Genomic DNA, 18,350 nt, shown 5'->3' with positions numbered 1-18,350 from the left:
TGTGGATGTGTAGGCTTTGACTTTAACAAAGCTATTTCTGTGACCAGTCACAAGCTAATCTCTCAACTGTTTGAATGCGTCCATGTACTAGGTGCCTCTGTGGATGTGTAGGCTTTGACTTTAACATAGCTATTTCTGTGACCAGTCACAAGCTAATCCCTCAACTGTTCCAATGCTAAATTCTCCTGTTTGATATGTAAACCCCTATGTCAAGGTGCCTCACTTCCCTCAACCAGCTTAAAAGACGATGCGAATCTTAGCAGCGTTCATTGTAGCTCTGTCGTCCCGGCAGGTTTGTTCCTTTCACCTAAAGAAGGCCACTTGTGTTGTGGCCGAACGTCGTGAGAATTTTATTGTTTTATTTTATTCTTTTATTCTCATTCTACGTGGTGACTTTACCGAAAGAACCAAAGAAGATGAATCCTTGCAGTCACGAAAGCTTTAAATAGAAATATAGAATTGCTATAACAACACTAATTGTTATAACACTCCTACAACATCGGAGTACAGCTCCACATTAAATACGCACTACAATAGTTTAAAGCGATTTGAAGCGTGTTTTAGGGGGGGGGGAAGGGGCAGAGCGTTGTGACGTCATTTTACGGGGGGTCTGACTTTTTGTGACGAGGAGGGGGGGGGGGTCAAAAATCGTCCAAAATCGCGTGACGTCATTTATGGACGGCCCCTTAACGCGGGCGCAACAAATAGTAACACTGGCAAACTGTTATTGGGTTTTCAATGCCACATGCTTTCATTTGCACTCAAAAAGGAGAAAATCGATTAATTGAAACCCCCAGAATGATTCAAATTTGATGCGCTCAATAAATGTTGGGGGTGGCTTCCGGGCGAGGTTGATTGGACAACAGGAAGGAGACTCAAGTTTTGATTACAAGATTTGACCACGACACAGGAGTCGAGTTCAGTAAAAGCGCTCAAAAAAGACGACCACTCGCGTTTGCGATCGAAACGTCCGTAGTCTTTTGTTATTTTCTTTGAACCTATCTACGTGACTTTACCGAAAGGCCCAAAGAATATTCAAAGACCCAAAGAAAGTTCAACATACATAGTGTTGTGTATAGTGTAGCGTATAGTGTATGTAGTGTAATGTATAGTGTATATAGTGTAATGTATAGTGTATATAGTGTAGTGTATATAGTGTAGTGTATAGTGTATATAGTGCAGTGTATAGTGTATATAGTGTAGTGTATAGTGTATATAGTGTAATGTATAGTGTATATAGTGTAGTGTATATAGTGTAGTGTATATAGTGTAGTGTATAGTGTATATAGTGTAGTGTAATGTATAGTGAGGGAAAAAGTATTTGATTCCCTGCTGATTTTGTACGTTTGCCCACTGACAAAGAAATGATCAGTCTATAATTTAATTGTAGGTTTATTTGACCAGTGAGAGACAGAATAACAACAAAATCCAGAAAAACGAATTGTCAAAAATGTTATAAATTGATTTGCATTTTAATGAGGGAAATAAGTATTTGACCCCCTCTCAATCAGAAAGATTTCTGACTCCCAGGTGTCTTTTATAGAGGTAACGAGCTGAGATTAGGAGCACACTCTTAAAGGGAGTGCTCCTAATCTCAGCGTGTTACCTGTATAAAAGACACCCATCCACAGAAGCAATCAATCAATCTAATTCCAAACTCTCCACCATGACCAAGACCAAAGAGCTCTCCAAGGATGTCAGGGACAAGATTGTAGACCTACACAAGGCTGGAATGGGCTACAAGACCATTGCCAAGCAGCTTGGTCAGGTGACAACAGTTGGTGCGATTATTCGCAAATGAAAGAAACACAAATGAACTGTCAATCTCCCTCGGCCTGGGGCTCCATGCAAGATCTCACCTCGGAGTTGCAATGATCATGAGAACGCTGAGGAATCAGCCCAGAACTACACGGGAAGATCTTGTCAATGATCTCAAGGCAGCTGGAACCAGTCACCAAGTAAAGAATTGGTAACACACTACGCCATGAAGGACTGAAATCCTGCAGTGCCCGCAAGGTCCCCCTGCTCAAGAAAGCACATATACATGCCCGTCTGAAGTTTGTCAATGAACATCTGAATGATTCAGAGGACAACTGGGTGAAAGTGTTGTGGTCAGATGAGACCAAAATGGAGCTCTTTGGCATCAACTCAACTCGCCGTGTTTGGAGGAGGAATGCTGCCTATGACCCCAAGAACACCATCCCCACCGTCAAATATGGAGGTGGAAACATGAACAACTTCACCGCATCAAAGGGACGATGGACGGGGCCATGTACCGTCAAATCTTGGGTGAGAACCTCCTTCCCTCAGCCAGGGGATTGAAAATGGGTCGTGGATGGGTATTCCAGCATGACAATGACCCAAAACACACGGCCAAGGCAACAGAGGAGTGGCTCAAGAAGAAGCACATGAAGGTCCTGGAGTGGCCTAGCCAGTCTCCAGACCTTAATCCCATAGAAAATCTGTGGAGGGAGCTGAAGGTTCGAGTTGCCAAACGTCAGCCTCGAAAACTTAATGACTTGGAGAAGATCTGCAAAGAGGAGTGGGACAAAATCCCTCCTGAGATGTGTGCAAACCTGGTGGCCAACTACAAGAAACGTCTGACCTCTGTGATTGCCAACAAGGGTTTTGCCACCAAGTACTAAGTCATGTTTTGCAGAGGGGTCAAATACTTATTTCCCTCATTAAAATGCAAATCAATTCATAACATTTTTGACATGCTTTTTTCTGGATTTTGTTGTTATTCTGTCTCTCACTGTTCAAATAAACCTACCATTAAAATTATAGACTGATCATTTTTTTGTCAGCGGGCAAACGTACAAAATCAGCAGGGGATCAAATACTGGGTTCGACTCCCGACTCGGGGGGGGGGGGGGGGGGCACGGCGGCCGGGGAGATGTTAACTGCCTCGCCTGGTGCACAGGAGGTCGTGTGGGTTCAATCTCGACCCCTTCGAAGACTGCCTGGCAAAGCACGAAGAACATGAGTGTCGCCCACACCAACACGGGATGGGTAACAACCCCATCTACACGCTGCAAGCACAACAACGCGCGCGGGGTTCATATTTTTGATTTTTTTTTTGACACGAAGCAAACACACCTTGGGACAAACGAGATTCGAAGCCTCGGCAGAGTGGCGCTGCCTTTCTGTGTTTGTCATTCTTTGGAGGAGCGTGGTAAGCCAGGTGGGGTGTTGGCTGCTGTGTTGGCCGGCTCTCTGCGCATTGTGTTTCTAAGTTTGTTTCGTGTTGCAGTCGAAACGTCGCATTCTATTACTATTCGATTTGATTTCTTACGCGACTTTACCGAAAGAATCAAAGAGTACCTTCGGTACAAGGTGTACACGCACACACACACATTTTCTTTGTACAAAAAGCAAGTTTATTAAGCATTTTTGTTTTAACATTACACATTTGATTTACTGTGTTCAAGCAAAAGCGAGGCGGAACCAGCAAGGGAACCGACGTTACTTGGTGCATAGCGAACCTCGCCAATTAAAAGCGAATTCATCCACGTCGTTACAGTACTTGTCAACGCGCGCGAGTGTCCGTGCGCGTGTCCGTGCGTGTTGGTTACCCGGCGGCCACGGCTCGCACCCTTCGCTCCACTGTTTGAGGAACGAATGCGAACCCTCCCCCCCCCAGCCTCACCCACGTGAGCAGCTTTGAAGCACGTGACTCTACTTTTAGAACGGTTGCAATGCGAACGAATGGGCACCTCCCCGCTGCCCGCCCGCCCGCCTTTAGTGATGCCACAAACGCCGTAGAGCGATTACATCTCGCCCTAAAGCTTTCGTCACTGCACGAATTCATATTCTTTGAGTGGCTTTAACGAAAGATCTAAAGAATACCGTGTTGCGAAGTCACATTTAAAACCGGGAAGACGGGGGGCGGGGTGGGGTGGGGTTGGGTGGTGGTTAGCACGCGATGGTCAACACCATCAGCCATGACCTATCCACTGCGATGCAACGATCCACGCAGCAGCACCTACGCACAGAACCGGTCCTCGTGCTCCATCCCCACCGCACCATCCCCCCTCCCCCCACGCCACCTTTGACGCACAGCGCACCCACGACACGTCCCGAATTTCATAGCTTGTTAACGCTACGACCCAAATGAAATCCGTTGTTGGGATTATTATTATTTTGTAATATATATACCCCGGAAGATTCGATTATTGCTTACGATTTTTTTTTTTTAAACCAAGGTTCGGCTCGGCGATGTATTACTGGAGACCCCCCCCCCCCAAAAAATAATAATTAAACGTTCGTAACACGCAAAACAAATACCGCGCGGTAGTTTGAGCCGTCGGTCACGAGGGCAGCGTCGATGGCCGGGGTGGTGGCGGGGTGGCGGAGATCACTCTCGCGGCGGACTCGACCGTGTGGAGGAACAAAAACAGCCGGGGGGGGGGCCCGGCGGTCGACCGGGGGGGGGGGGGGGCCCCAGCGGTCGACCGGGACGGATCGTCAACCCCAACGGGGTGACGCGTCACCGAGCGCCGGCGGTGGCGCGGACCCAAAACCGGGGCGGGGGCCGACGGAGGGGACGGGACGGCCGATGCGGAACAGAGCGGCAAATTCGAACGAGGCAGAGCCCGCGCAGAACGGGGCACAGGGCAGTGCAGGCGAGGGAGAGAAATGAAATAATGAGCAGCGGGGGATAACGCAGAACGAGGCGACGCGCACCGAGGCGATACGGAGCGAGGCAGCACAGGCGCGGCGTCAATGTCAACGTGGGAGGGTTCTCGACGCCGAGGCTCTGTTCTAGCAGCGCGAACCCCTGGACGCGGGCGTGACGGGCAGGGAAACGAATCGGAGCCGCGGCGAGCGGCGAGCGGCGGTCGCGCAAGGAACTGGGATGCTGCTGGATGCTTCTCCAAGTTGCCGAACGCGCCTCGGCCTCTGTTCGAGGCCTGCGTACGCATTCGCTTGGCGTGCTACAGCGGACCGTGCTTAAGCACCCACTCCCCACCCCCACCGCCACCCTGCGTCAATACACCATTGGTCAGCACGCGGGGTTTTTTTTTGCATCCCCGACGCGAACGCGACGGCGTCCAGCGCCACAAACAAGGCCGCAAGCTCTGCGGGCTGAGCGACGGTCACTGGCGATCGCGAAGAAAGGCGAAGCCAGGGCCATTCGCCATCGCTGCGGGAGGGGGGTGAAGCTATCCGAAACCGAGTTGGCGTGCGTCCGTCTGCGCGCGCGGTGTAGCGGCTAGCGCTACGAACCCGACCGCCCGGGTTCGATTCCCGCTCACGGCCAACACCAAGTGACGGGGATCATCCGAACCGGTCCTGGGCCTCCCCTAGGTCGACTCGGCCTCAAATGAGTTACCTGGTGTGGCGGTGTGTGTAGCGAACATCGCCACTGGGGAGACAAAGGCGGCCCGGCGTGGTGTTGGCCACCCACCACCCTCTCGTGTGCCGTGCCGGCCTTGATAAGTGCTGCTACTCGCTAACGGCACTTTGCCCCCACAGCTCATTACAGGCTACACGGGGGACCTTTGTCTTTGTGTGTTCACAGGCGCTGCTGCTACTCGCTAACGGCACTTTGCCCCTACAGTCTGTCACAGGCTACACGGGGGGTCTTTGTTTTGGGGCAACAGGGCCATTCCGACGGAAGATAGCCCAAATACCGGAGAAATTGTATTAAGACACTGGCGTTGCTATTCGGAGGCACAAATGGCTTATGATTATCCGTCACTACACCTGGTTATAGGGCGCCGAACGGAGGTATATAATTTTAAATCGAGTATTAAACAATTTTTTTAGAGGAAATACATCGTTATGCGTATATGTTGAACTTTCCATTAAACATGCAAGTGTTAGAAACAGATAATACACTTAACTCAGTAACTGAATTAAAAAAAATAATTCTCCACCCCACAAAAAGCTTTACGATTGAAGAGCACGACGGCCAATGAAACGCTTGCATTACGTCACGCGAACACCTCCCCTGGGCCAATCAAACGCTTGCATTACGTCACGCGAACACCTCCCCTGGGCCAATCCAACGGAGCGACCGTTTGGGTCGACCAAGCGTGCGATTGGTTTAGAAGAGTCCACGTGACCCCGTGTACCCCTCCCATCCCCACACAACCCCCGTGTCTCCCCCTCACGACCCCCTCACACGTTCCTGTACCTCGCCAACGTCGCCCCTCACCCCCCCCACTCATCTCGTCTCTCCCCCCCCCCCCAGTCACCCGTCTCTCAGTGATGTGTCCCCTGATCTCTCCAGTCCCCGAGTCTCCCCTCCTCTTACAGAGTCTCCTCCCCCCCCCTCCCCCCGTGTTTCCACTTCTCCCTCCCCGTGTCTCTCTCCCCGTGTCCCTCTCCCCGTGTCTCTCTCCCCGTGTCCTCTCCCCGTGTCTCTCTCACCCCGTGTTTCTCTACCCGTGTCTCTCTCCCCCCCCGTGTCTCTCTCACCCCGTGTCTCTCTACCCGTGTCTCTCTCCCCGTGTCTCTCTCCCCGTGTCTCTCCCCCCCGTGTCTCTCCCCCCCGTGTCTCTCCCCCCGTGTCTCTCCCCCCGTGTCTCTCCCCCCGTGTCTCTCTCCCCGTGTCCCTCTCCCCGTGTCTCTCTCACCCCGTGTCTCTCTACCCGTGTCTCTCTACCCGTGTCCCTCTCCCCGTGTGTCACTTTCCCCCTGTCTCTCTACCGGTGTCTCTCTCCCCTCCGTGCCCCTCTCCCCCCGTGTCTCTCTCCCTGTGTCTCTCTCCCCCCGTGTCTCTCTCCCCCCGTGTCTCTCTCCCCCGTGTCTCTCTCCCCCCGTGTCTCTCTCCCCCCGTGTCTCTCACCCCCCCGTGTCTCTATCCCCATGGTCCTCTCTCTCCCCGTGTCTCTCTCCCCCCGTGTCTCTCTCTCCCCGTGTCTCTCTACCCGTGTCTCTATCCCCATGGTCCTCTCTCCCCCCGTGTCCCTCTCCCCGTGTCTCTATCCCCATGGTCCTCTCTCTCCCCGTGTCTCCCTCCCCCCGTGTCTCTCCCCCCGTGTCTCTCTCCCCGTGTCTCTCTCTCCCCGTGTCTCTCTCTCCCCGTGTCTCTCCCCCCGTGTCTCTCTCTCCCCGTGTCTCTCTCTCCCCGTGCCCCTCTCCCCGTGTCTCTCTCCTCCCGTGTCTCTCCCCCCGTGTCTCTCTACCTGTGTCTCTCTACCCGTGTCTCTCTCCCCGTGTCTCTCTACCCGTGTCTCTATCCCCATGGTCCTCTCTCTCCCCGTGTCTCTCCCCCCGTGTCTCTCTCTCCCCGTGTCTCTCTCTCCCCGTGTCTCTCTCCCCGTGCCCCTCTCCCAGTGTCTCTCTCCCCCCGTGTCTCTCCCCCCGTGTCTCTCTCTCCCCGTGTCTCTCTACCTGTGTCTCTCTACCCGTGTCTCTATCCCCCATGGTCCTCTCTCCCCCCGTGTCTCTCTCTCCCCGTGTCTCTCTCCCCCGTGTCTCTCTCCCCCCGTGCCCCTCTCCCCCCGTGTGTCTCTCTCCCCATGGTCCTCTCTCCCCCCGTGTCTCTCTCTCCCCGTGTCTCTCTCCCCGTGTCTCTCTCCCCCCGTGCCCCTCTCCCCCCGTGTGTCTCTCTCCCATGGTCCTCTCTCCCCCCGTGTCTCTCTCTCCCCGTGTCTCTCTCCCCGTGTCTCTCTCCCCCCGTGCCCCTCTCCCCCCGTGTGTCTCTCTCCCCATGGTCCTCTCTCTCCCCCCCCCCCGCCCCGTGTCCCCGTGTCTCCGCGTGTCCCCCCCAGCGCGTCTCAGTCGGACCAGTCTCCGTCGCCGAACTCCGACGTGTCCGAGTCCGAGTCGCTGTACTCGACGGCGACTCTGCGCGACAGGATGGCGGCGACGTCGTTCCCCGCAGCCTGTCGCTTCGCGTCCTGGTCGGCCTTGTCCTGACCCTTCTTCAGCTGGATGCCTGGGGGGGGCGGGGCGGGGCAGGGCAGGGCAGGGCAGGGCAGGGCAGGGCAGGGCAGGGCAGGGCAGGGCAGGGCAGGGCAGGGCAGGGCAGGGCAGGGCAGGGCAGGGCAGGGCAGGGCAGGGCAGGGCAGGGCAGGGCAGGGCAGGGCAGGGCAGGGGTGAGAGCGAGGGGGCAGCGGACAGGTGGGACACGCGCAGTCGGTCTATGAGATGGATGTTGACGACCTCGCCTGGTGTGCAGGAGGTCGTGGGTTCCACCACCACCACCATCATCATCATCACGGTGGCTATGAGATGTTGACTACCTCGCCTGGTGTGCAGGAGGTCGTGGATTCCACCACCACCACCACCATCATCATCATCACGGTGGCTATGAGATGTTGACTACCTCGCCTGGTGTGCAGGAGGTCGTGGGTTCCACCACCACCATCACCATCATCACGGTGGCTATGAGATGTTGACTACCTCGCCTGGTGTGCAGGAGGTCGTGGATTCCACCACCACCACCACCATCATCATCATCACGGTGGCTATGAGATGTTGACTACCTCGCCTGGTGTGCAGGAGGTCGTGGGTTCCACCACCACCATCACCATCATCACGGTGGCTATGAGATGTTGACTACCTCGCCTGGTGTGCAGGAGGTCGTGGGGTTCGATCCCGACCCTGACGATGCCTGCTGCTGCTGTAGATTTGGAGTCTGCGTCTCTCTCTCTCATCATCATCACGGTGGCTATGAGATGTTGACTACCTCGCCTGGTGTGCAGGAGGTCGTGGGGTTCGATCCCGATCCTGACAATGCCTGCTGCTGCTGCTGCTGTATATTTGGAAACTGCGTCTCTCTCTCTCTCTCCGTGGTCGTGTGGATTTATCTGCAAAGTCCCTCGGTTTTCTCCCGCCACATTTATAATCAACGTCACCGCGCGTTTAGAACAATTTGGCTGCTGCTATAAATTTACAAGCGACGACGACGATGACGATGATGAAGCCCGCTCCGTTGAGCCGCTATCATTTGTGACGGCCAGGGCAGAGGTCAGCGGCACCGAGAGCCAATGGAGTGTGTGGACGAATCTCCATCTGTTCCATCTCACTCCCTCCTACAGCAGAGTGTGTGGACTAATCTCCATCTGTTCCATCTCACTCCCTCCTACAGCAGAGTGTGTGGACGAATCTCCATCTGTTCCATCTCACTCCCTCCTACAGCAGCAGTGTGGACTAATCTCCATCTGTTCCATCTCACTCCCTCCTACAGCAGTGTGCGTGGACTAATCTCCATCTGTTCCATCTCACTCCATCCTACATCAGCAGTGTGTGGACTAATCTCCATCTGTTCCATCTCACTCCCTCCTACATCAGCAGTGTGTGGACTAATCTCCATCTGTTCCATCTCACTCCCTCCTAGAGCAGAGTGTGTGGACTAATCTCCATCTGTTCCATCTCACTCCCTCCTACATCGGCAGTGTGTGGACTAATCTCCATCTGTTCCATCTCACTCCCTCCTACAGCAGAGTGCGTGGACTAATCTCCATCTGTCCCATCTCGCTCCCTCCTATAGCAGTGTGTGTGGACTAATCTCCATCTGTTCCATCTCACTCCCTCCTAGAGCAGAGTGTGTGGACTAATCTCCATCTGTTCCATCTCACTCCCTCCTACATCGGCAGTGTGTGGACTAATCTCTATCTGTTCCATCTCACTCCCTCCTACATCAGCAGTGTGTGGACTAATCTCCATCTGTTCCATCTCACTCCCTCCTACATCAGCAGTGTGTGGACTAATCTCCATCTGTTCCATCTCACTCCCTCCTACATCAGCAGTGTGGACTAATCTCCATCTGTTCCATCTCACTCCCTCCTACAGCAGAGTGTGTGGACTAATCTCCATCTGTTCCATCTCACTCCCTCCTAGAGCAGAGTGTGTGGACTAATCTCCATCTGTTCCATCTCACTCCCTCCTACATCGGCAGTGTGTGGACTAATCTCTATCTGTTCCATCTCACTCCCTCCTACATCAGCAGTGTGGACTAATCTCCATCTGTTCCATCTCACTCCCTCCTACATCAGCAGTGTGGACTAATCTCCATCTGTTCCATCTCACTCCCTCCTACAGCAGAGTGTGTGGACTAATCTCCATCTGTTCCATCTCACTCCCTCCTACAGCAGAGTATGTGGACTAATCTCCATCTGTTCCATCTCGCTCCCTCCTACCCCCGCGGGTGTTGAGGAGGAGCCCTAATCCCCTGGGGCCTCTGCCAGCATCTCGTAGCCACCGCGGCCGACGACGGGAGTTGAGGAGGGGAGCGTTGTGGTGGTGGGTGGAGGTGGTGGGTGGTGGTGGTGAGTGGTGGTGAGTGGTGGTGAGTGGTGGTGGGTGGTGGTGAGTGGTGGTGGTGAGTGGTGGTGAGTGGTGGTGAGTGGTGGTGGGTGGTGGTGAGTGGTGGTGGTGAGTGGTGGTGGTGAGTGGTGGTGAGTGGTGGTGAGTGGTGGTGGTGAGTGGTGGTGGTGAGTGGTGGTGGTGAGTGGTGGTGAGTGGTGGTGGGTGGTGGTGGGTGGTGGTGAGTGGTGGTGGTGAGTGGTGGTGGTGGTGAGTGGTGGTGGTGGTGAGTGGTGGTGGGTGGTGAGTGGTGGTGAGCGGTGAGTGGTGGCGGGTGGTGGTGGTGAGTGGTGGTGGGTGGTGGTGGGTGGTGGTGAGTGGTGGTGGTGAGTGGTGGTGGTGAGTGGTGGTGGGTGGTGAGTGGTGGTGAGCGGTGGGTGGTGGCGGGTGGTGGTGGTGAGTGGTGGTGAGTGGTGGTGGTGAGTGGTGGTGGTGGTAGTGGTGAGTGGTGGTGGTGAGTGGTGGTGAGTGGTGGTGGTGAGTGGTGGTGAGTGGTGGGTGGTGGGTGGTGAGTGGTGGGTGTGAGTGGTGGTGAGTGGTGGGTGGTGAGTGGTGGTGAGTGGTGAGTGGTGGCTGGTGAGTGGTGAGTGGTGGTGAGTGGTGGTGAGTGGTGAGTGGTGGTGAGTGGTGAGTGGTGGTGAGTGGTGGTGGTGGTGAGTGGTGGTGGTGGTGGTGGTGAGTGGTGGTGGTGAGTGGTGGTGGTGAGTGGTGGTGGGTGGTGGTGAGTGGTGGCGAGTGGTGGTGAGTGGTGAGTGGTGGTGAGCGGTGAGTGGTGAGTGGTGGTGAGTGGTGGTGGTGGGTGGTGGTGAGTGGTGGTGAGTGGTGAGTGGTGGGTGGTGGTGGGTGGTGGTGGGTGGTGAGTGGTGGTGAGTGGTGGTGGGTGGTGGTGGTGGTGGGTGGTGAGTGGTGGTGGGTGGTGAGTGGTGGTGGTGAGTGGTGGTGGGTGGTGAGTGGTGGTGGGTGGTGGTGGTGGGTGGTGGTGGGTGGTGGTGGGTGGTGGTGGGTGGTGGTGGTGAGTGGTGGTGGGTGGTGGTGGCGAGTGGTGGTGGTGGGTGGTGGTGAGTGGTGGCGGGTGGTGGTGGGTGGTGGTGAATGGTGGTGGTGAGTGGTAGTGGTGAGTGGTGGTGAGTGGTGAGTGGTGGCTGGTGAGTGGTGAGTGGTGGTGAGTGGTGGTGGGTGGTGGTGAGTGGTGGTGGTGAGTGGTGGTGAGTGGTGAGTGGTGGTGAGTGGTGGTGGTGGTGAGTGGTGGTGGTGGTAGTGGTGAGTGGTGGTGAGTGGTGAGTGGTGGTGGTGGTGAGTGGTGGTGGTGAGTGGTGGTGGGTGGTGGTGAGTGGTGGCGAGTGGTGGTGAGTGGTGAGTGGTGGTGAGCGGTGAGTGGTGAGTGGTGGTGAGTGGTGGTGGTGGGTGGTGGTGAGTGGTGGTGAGTGGTGGGTGGTGGTGGGTGGTGGTGGGTGGTGAGTGGTGGTGAGTGGTGGTGGGTGGTGGTGGTGGTGGGTGGTGAGTGGTGGTGGGTGGTGAGTGGTGGTGGTGAGTGGTGGTGGGTGGTGGTGGTGGGTGGTGGTGGGTGGTGGTGGGTGGTGGTGGTGAGTGGTGGTGGGTGGTGGTGGCGAGTGGTGGTGGCGAGTGGTGGGTGGTGGTGAGTGGTGGCGGGTGGTGGTGGTGGTGGTGAATGGTGGTGGTGAGTGGTGGGTGGTGGTGGCGGGTGGTGGGTGGTGAGTGGTGGGTGGTGGTGGGTGGTGGGTGGTGGTGGTGGGTGGTGGCGAGTGGTGGGTGGTGAGTGGTGGTGAGTGGTGGTGGGTGGTGGTGGTGGTGAGTGGTGAGTGGTGGTGGGTGGTGAGTGGTGGTGAGCGGTGAGTGGTGAGTGGTGGTGAGTGGTGGTGGGTGGTGAGTGGTGGTGAGCGGTGAGTGGTGGTGAGTGGTGAGTGGTGGTGAGTGGTGAGTGGTGGTGAGTGGTGAGTGGTGGTGAGTGGTGAGTGGTGGTGAGTGGTGGTGAGTGGTGGTGAGTGGTGTGAGCGGTGAGTGGTGAGTGGTGGTGAGCGGTGAGTGGTGGTGAGTGGTGGTGAGTGGTGAGTGGTGGTGGTGAGTGGTGGTGGTGAGTGGTGAGTGGTGGTGGTGAGTGGTGGTGAGTGGTGGTGAGTGGTGGTGAGTGGTGAGTGGTGGTGGTGGTGGTGAGTGGTGGTGAGTGGTGGGTGGTGAGCGGTGGTGGTGGTGAGTGATGGTGAGTGGTGGTGAGTGGTGAGTGGTGGGTGGTGGTGAGTGGTGGTGAGTGGTGGGTGGTGAGTGGTGAGTGGTGGTGAGTGGTGAGTGGTGGGTGGTGGTGAGTGGTGGTGAGTGGTGGGTGGTGAGTGGTGTTGAGCGGTGAGTGGTAGTGGTGGTGGTGAGTGGTGGTGAGCGGTGAGTGGTGGTGAGTGGTGGTGGGTGGTGAGTGGTGGTGAGTGGTGGTGAGTGGTGGTGAGTGGTGGTGGGTGGTGGTGGTGGTGAGTGGTGAGTGGTGGTGGGTGGTGAGTGGTGGTGAGCGGTGAGTGGTGAGTGGTGGTGAGTGGTGGTGGGTGGTGAGTGGTGGTGAGCGGTGAGTGGTGGTGAGTGGTGAGTGGTGGTGAGTGGTGAGTGGTGGTGAGTGGTGGTGAGTGGTGGTGAGTGGTGGTGAGTGGTGGTGAGCGGTGAGTGGTGAGTGGTGGTGAGCGGTGAGTGGTGGTGAGTGGTGGTGAGTGGTGAGTGGTGGTGGTGAGTGGTGGTGGTGAGTGGTGAGTGGTGGTGGTGAGTGGTGGTGAGTGGTGGTGAGTGGTGGTGAGTGGTGGTGGTGGTGGTGAGTGGTGGTGAGTGGTGGGTGGTGAGCGGTGGTGGTGGTGAGTGATGGTGAGTGGTGGTGAGTGGTGAGTGGTGGGTGGTGGTGAGTGGTGGTGAGTGGTGGGTGGTGAGTGGTGGTGAGTGGTGGGTGGTGGTGAGTGGTGGTGAGTGGTGGGTGGTGAGTGGTGTTGAGCGGTGAGTGGTAGTGGTGGTGGTGAGTGGTGGTGAGTGGTGGTGAGTGAGTGGTGGTGGGTGGTGAGTGGTGGTGAGTGGTGGTGAGTGGTGGTGAGTGGTGAGTGGTGGTGAGTGGTGGTGGGTGGTGGTGAGTGGTGGTGAGTGGTGGTGAGTGGTGGTGAGTGGTGGTGGGTGGTGAGTGGTGGTGAGTGGTGGTGAGTGGTGGTGAGTGGTGGTGAGTGGTGAGTGGTGGTGAGTGGTGGTGGGTGGTGGTGGTGGTGAGTGGTGAGTGGTGGTGGGTGGTGGTGAGTGGTGGTGAGTGGTGGTGAGTGGTGGTGAGTGGTGAGTGGTGGTGAGTGGTGGCTGGTGAGTGGTGGTGAGTGGTGAGTGGTGGTGGTGAGTGGTGAGTGGTGGTGGTGAGTGGTGGTGAGTGGTGGTGAGTGGTGAGTGGTGGTGGTGAGTGGTGGTGGTGGTGGTGGTGAGTGGTGGTGAGTGGTGGTGAGTGGTGTTGAGCGGTGAGTGGTGAGTGTTGGGTGGTGGTGAGTGGTGGTGAGTGGTGAGTGTTGGGTGGTGGTGAGTGGTGGTGAGTGGTGAGTGGTGGTGAGTGGTGGTGGTGAGTGGTGAGTGGTGGTGGTGAGTGGTGGTGAGTGGTGGTGAGTGGTGAGTGGTGGTGGTGAGTGGTGGTGAGTGGTGAGTGGTGGTGAGTGGTGGTGAGTGGTGGTGAGTGGTGGTGAGTGGTGAGTGGTGGTGAGTGGTGGTGGGTGGTGGTGAGTGGTGGTGAGTGGTGGTGAGTGGTGGTGGGTGGTGAGTGGTGGTGAGTGGTGGTGAGTGGTGAGTGGTGGTGAGTGGTGGTGGGTGGTGAGTGGTGGTGAGTGGTGGTGAGTGGTGGTGAGTGGTGGTGAGTGGTGGTGAGTGTTGGGTGGTGGTGAGTGGTGGTGAGTGGTGGTGAGTGGTGGTGAGTGGTGAGTGGTGGTGAGTGGTGGTGGGTGGTGGTGAGTGGTGGTGAGTGGTGGTGAGTGGTGGTGAGTGGTGGTGGTGGGTGAGTGGTGGTGAGTGGTGGTGAGTGGTGGTGAGTGGTGAGTGGTGGTGAGTGGTGGTGGGTGGTGGTGGTGAGTGGTGAGTGGTGGTGGGTGGTGGTGAGTGGTGGTGAGTGGTGGTGAGTGGTGGTGAGTGGTGAGTGGTGGTGAGTGGTGGTGGGTGGTGAGTGGTGGTGAGTGGTGGTGAGTGGTGGTGAGTGGTGGTGGAGTGGTGGTGAGTGTTGGGTGGTGGTGAGTGGTGGTGAGTGGTGGTGAGTGGTGGTGAGTGGTGAGTGGTGGTGAGTGGTGGTGAGTGGTGGTGAGTGGTGGTGAGTGGTGGTGGGTGGTGGTGAGTGGTGAGTGGTGGTGAGTGGTGGTGAGTGGTGGTGAGTGGTGGTGGAGAGTGGTGGGTGGTGGTGAGTGGTGAGTGGTGGTGAGTGGTGGTGGGTGGTGGTGAGTGGTGGTGAGTGGTGAGTGGTGGTGTGTGGTGGTGAGTGGTGGTGAGTGGTGGTGAGTGGTGAGTGGTGGTGAGTGGTGGTGGTGGTGGTGGTGGTGAGTGGTGAGTGGTGGTGGGTGGTGTGAGTGGTGGAGTGGTGGTGAGTGGTGGTGAGTGGTGAGTGGTGGTGAGTGGTGGTGGGTGGTGAGTGGTGGTGAGTGGTGGTGAGTGGTGGGACGTGGTGGTGAGTGGTGGTGAGTGTGGGTGGTGGTGAGTGGTGGTGAGTGTGTGGAGTGGTGGTGAGTGGTGGTGAGTGGTGTGAGTGGTGGTGAGTGGTTGGTGGTGGTGGTGAGTGGTGGTGAGTGGTGGTGAGTGGTGGTGGTGGTGAGTGGTGTGTGGTGGTGAGTGGTGTGAGTGGTGGTGAGTGGTGGTGAGTGGTGTTGGGTGGTGGTGAGTGGTGGTGGTGGTGAGTGGTGGTGGGTGGTGAGTGGTGAGTGTGGTGAGTGGTGGTGAGTGGTGGTGAGTGGTGGTGAGTGGTGGTGAGTGGTGGTGAGTGGTGGTGAGTGGTGGTGGGTGGTGGTGGTGAGTGGTGGTGAGTGGTGGTGAGTGGTGGTGAGTGGTGGTGAGTGGTGAGTGGTGGTGGTGGTGGTGAGTGGTGGTGAGTGGTGAGTGGTGGTGAGTGGTGGTGAGTGGTGGTGAGTGGTGGTGAGTGGTGGTGGTGAGTGGTGGTGGTGAGTGGTGGTGAGTGGTGAGTGGTGGTGGTGAGTGGTGGTGAGTGGTGGTGGTGTCGTTACCGCGTCTGATGGCGTCCAAGAGGTCACTGCGGGCGCTGCCCTCCTCGCTCGCCGCAGCCGCGGCCGCAGCCCCCGCGGCGGATGGCGGCGGCGCAGCGGCGGAGCGGCCGGAGGCCCCGACCCCGACCCCGACCCCGACCCCGACCCCGACCCCGCGGCCCGGCCACAGTAGGCCCCGTCCATGGCCGACATCGGCGGCGGCGGCGGCGGCGGGGCGGAGGCGGCGGCGGGGCGGCACCACCGCCTACAAAACCCCCGAAGCCGCCGGCGCCGGCGCCCGGCAGAGGCGGCGGCGGCGGCGGCGGCGCCGGCGGCAGCGGCAGGGAGTGGCCGCCGGCGCCGGCGGCACCGAAGACCCCCGGCGGCGACGGCCCCGCGGCGGAGACTCCCGCCGGGTGTCCGAAGGGCCCGGGGGGTGGGGGCGGGGGCGGGGGCGGGGGAGGTGGAGGTGGGGTCGCCTGGGCCCCGGCCCCTCCCCCGCAGGGAGAGCCCCAGGCCATGGGCGGAGGGGGCGGAGGGACGGAGGGCGGGAAGGGGGAGCTGGGCGGGTGCAGAGGGCTGGGGTGGGAGTCTCCCGTGGTGCTGCTGGGGGGAGGGGGAGGGAGGGAGGCGGGGGAGATGGGGGCGCGGGGTTAACGGGAGACGTCGGCTCGAGGCGCTCGCCGTCAAGCGCTCAGGCCCAGGTCGAGCTGCGGCTTGGAGAGAGACGCCAGCGGCGGAGCGTCGAACGCTCGCCGCTGGCGGGAGGATGCGGGAGAGACCCCAGGGCGCCGCGGATCGACCGGCTGGAGCGACACGGTGGCTGGGAGATGTTGACTACCGAGCCTGGGTACGCAGGAGGTTCGTGGGGTTCGATCCCGACTCCTGACGATGCCTGCTGCTGCTGCTGTATATTTGGAGTTTGTGTGTCTCTCTCTGATCGTCATCACGGTGGCCGTGAGATTTTAACTTCCTCGCCCGGTGTATAGGATGTTGTGGGTTCGATCCCGACTCCTGACGATGCCTGCTGCTGCTGTAGATTTGGAGTCTGTGTCTCTCTCATCATCATCATCACGGTGGCTATGAGATGTTAACTACCTCGCCTGGTTTACAGGAAGTCGTGGGTTCGATCCCGACCCTGACGATGCCTGCTGCTGCTGTAGATTTTGAGTTTGCGTGTCTCATCATCATCATCATCATCACGGTGGTTAGGAGATGTTAACTACCTCGCCTGGTACACAGGAGGTCGTGCCTTCGATGCCTGCTGCTGTATATTTGGATTCTCTCTCCCCGTGGTCGCGTGGATTGTTCTCCGGTTACTCCGGTAGTTTCCTTCCACGTTTTCAAACAACGTCACCACGCGTTCAGAATGCATTGGCTGCCGCCATAAATTTCCACGCGACGATGACGATGGGCCCAATTCCGTTGAGCCGAAAATTATCGGCCGGCTATCGCTAAATATAATTAGTGGATAGCCAGGTCGCTTGTGAAAAAGAGCCAACATACAGCTCAGTGTGCCTTACCTGGTAACAATAAAAACAGTTTATAGTTTTAGTTTTGATTTGACAAGCATGTTAGTTTAACAACGTGAAAGGCTTTCGCGACCAATGTTATTCACAAAAAAAGGTTTTTGGGTTAGATCGCGTGAGAATATTCTGGCAAATCTCCCGATGGTGCTGGTCGTAATGACCAGCGAAACGTCGTACCACTCAAATTGTAAATGTTGCGGATTGACTCTCCAACACACCGGTGGGCTGAAGTAGTAACTATACACTACACTATACACTACACTATACACCACACTATACTACTATACACTACACGCCACACTATACTACTATACACTACACTATACACCACACTATACTACTATACACTACACTATACACTATACTACTATACACCACACTATACTACTATACACTACACAACACACTATACTACTATACACTACACAACACACTATACTACTATATACTACACTAGACTACAATACACTACACGCCACACTATACTACTATACACGATACACCACACTATACTACTATACACTACACAACACACTATACTACTATACACTACACAACACACTATACTACTATACACTACACAACACACTATACTACTATACACCACACTATACTACTATACACTACACTATACAATACTACTATACACTATACACCACACTATACTACTATACACTACACAACACACTATACTACTATACACTACACTATACAATACTACTATACACTATACACCACACTATACTACTATACACTACACTATACAATACTACTATACACTATACACCACACTATACTACTATACACTACACTATACAATACTACTATACACCACACTATACTACTATACACTACACACCACACTATACTACTATACACTACACAACACACTATACTACTATACACCACACTACACACTATACTACTATACACCACACTATACTACTATACACTACACACCACACTATACTACTATACACTATACACCACACTATACTACTATACACTACACAACACACTATACTACTATACACCACACTACACACTATACTACTATACACCACACTATACTACTATACACTACACACCACACTATACTACTATACACTATACACCACACTATACTACTATACACCACACTATACTACTATACACTACACACCACACTATACTACTATACACTATACACCACACTATACTACTATACACTACACAACACACTATACTACTATACACTATACACCACACTATACTACTATACACTACACACCACACTATACTACTATACACACTATACTACTATACACCACACTATACTATACACTACACACCACACTATACACCACACTATACTACTATACACAATACACCA

At 56.0% G+C, this 18,350-nt stretch overlaps 1 pseudogene; it reads right to left on the bottom strand.

Moving 5' to 3' along the window:
* Positions 1–7,665: 7,665 nt before the first annotated feature.
* LOC142906510 (actin-binding protein WASF3-like) overlaps positions 7,666–18,350 on the bottom strand; it is a 37,237-nt pseudogene continuing 26,552 nt past the window's right edge.

Source organism: Petromyzon marinus, chromosome 66 (genome assembly GCF_048934315.1).
Source record: "Petromyzon marinus isolate PM22_M1 ecotype Great Lakes invasive population chromosome 66, UKy_Petmar_22M1.pri1.0, whole genome shotgun sequence".
Classification (NCBI taxonomy): domain Eukaryota; kingdom Metazoa; phylum Chordata; class Hyperoartia; order Petromyzontiformes; family Petromyzontidae; genus Petromyzon; species Petromyzon marinus.
Note: the sequence above shows the minus strand (reverse complement) of the source record. Positions and strands in the feature narration are given on the sequence as shown.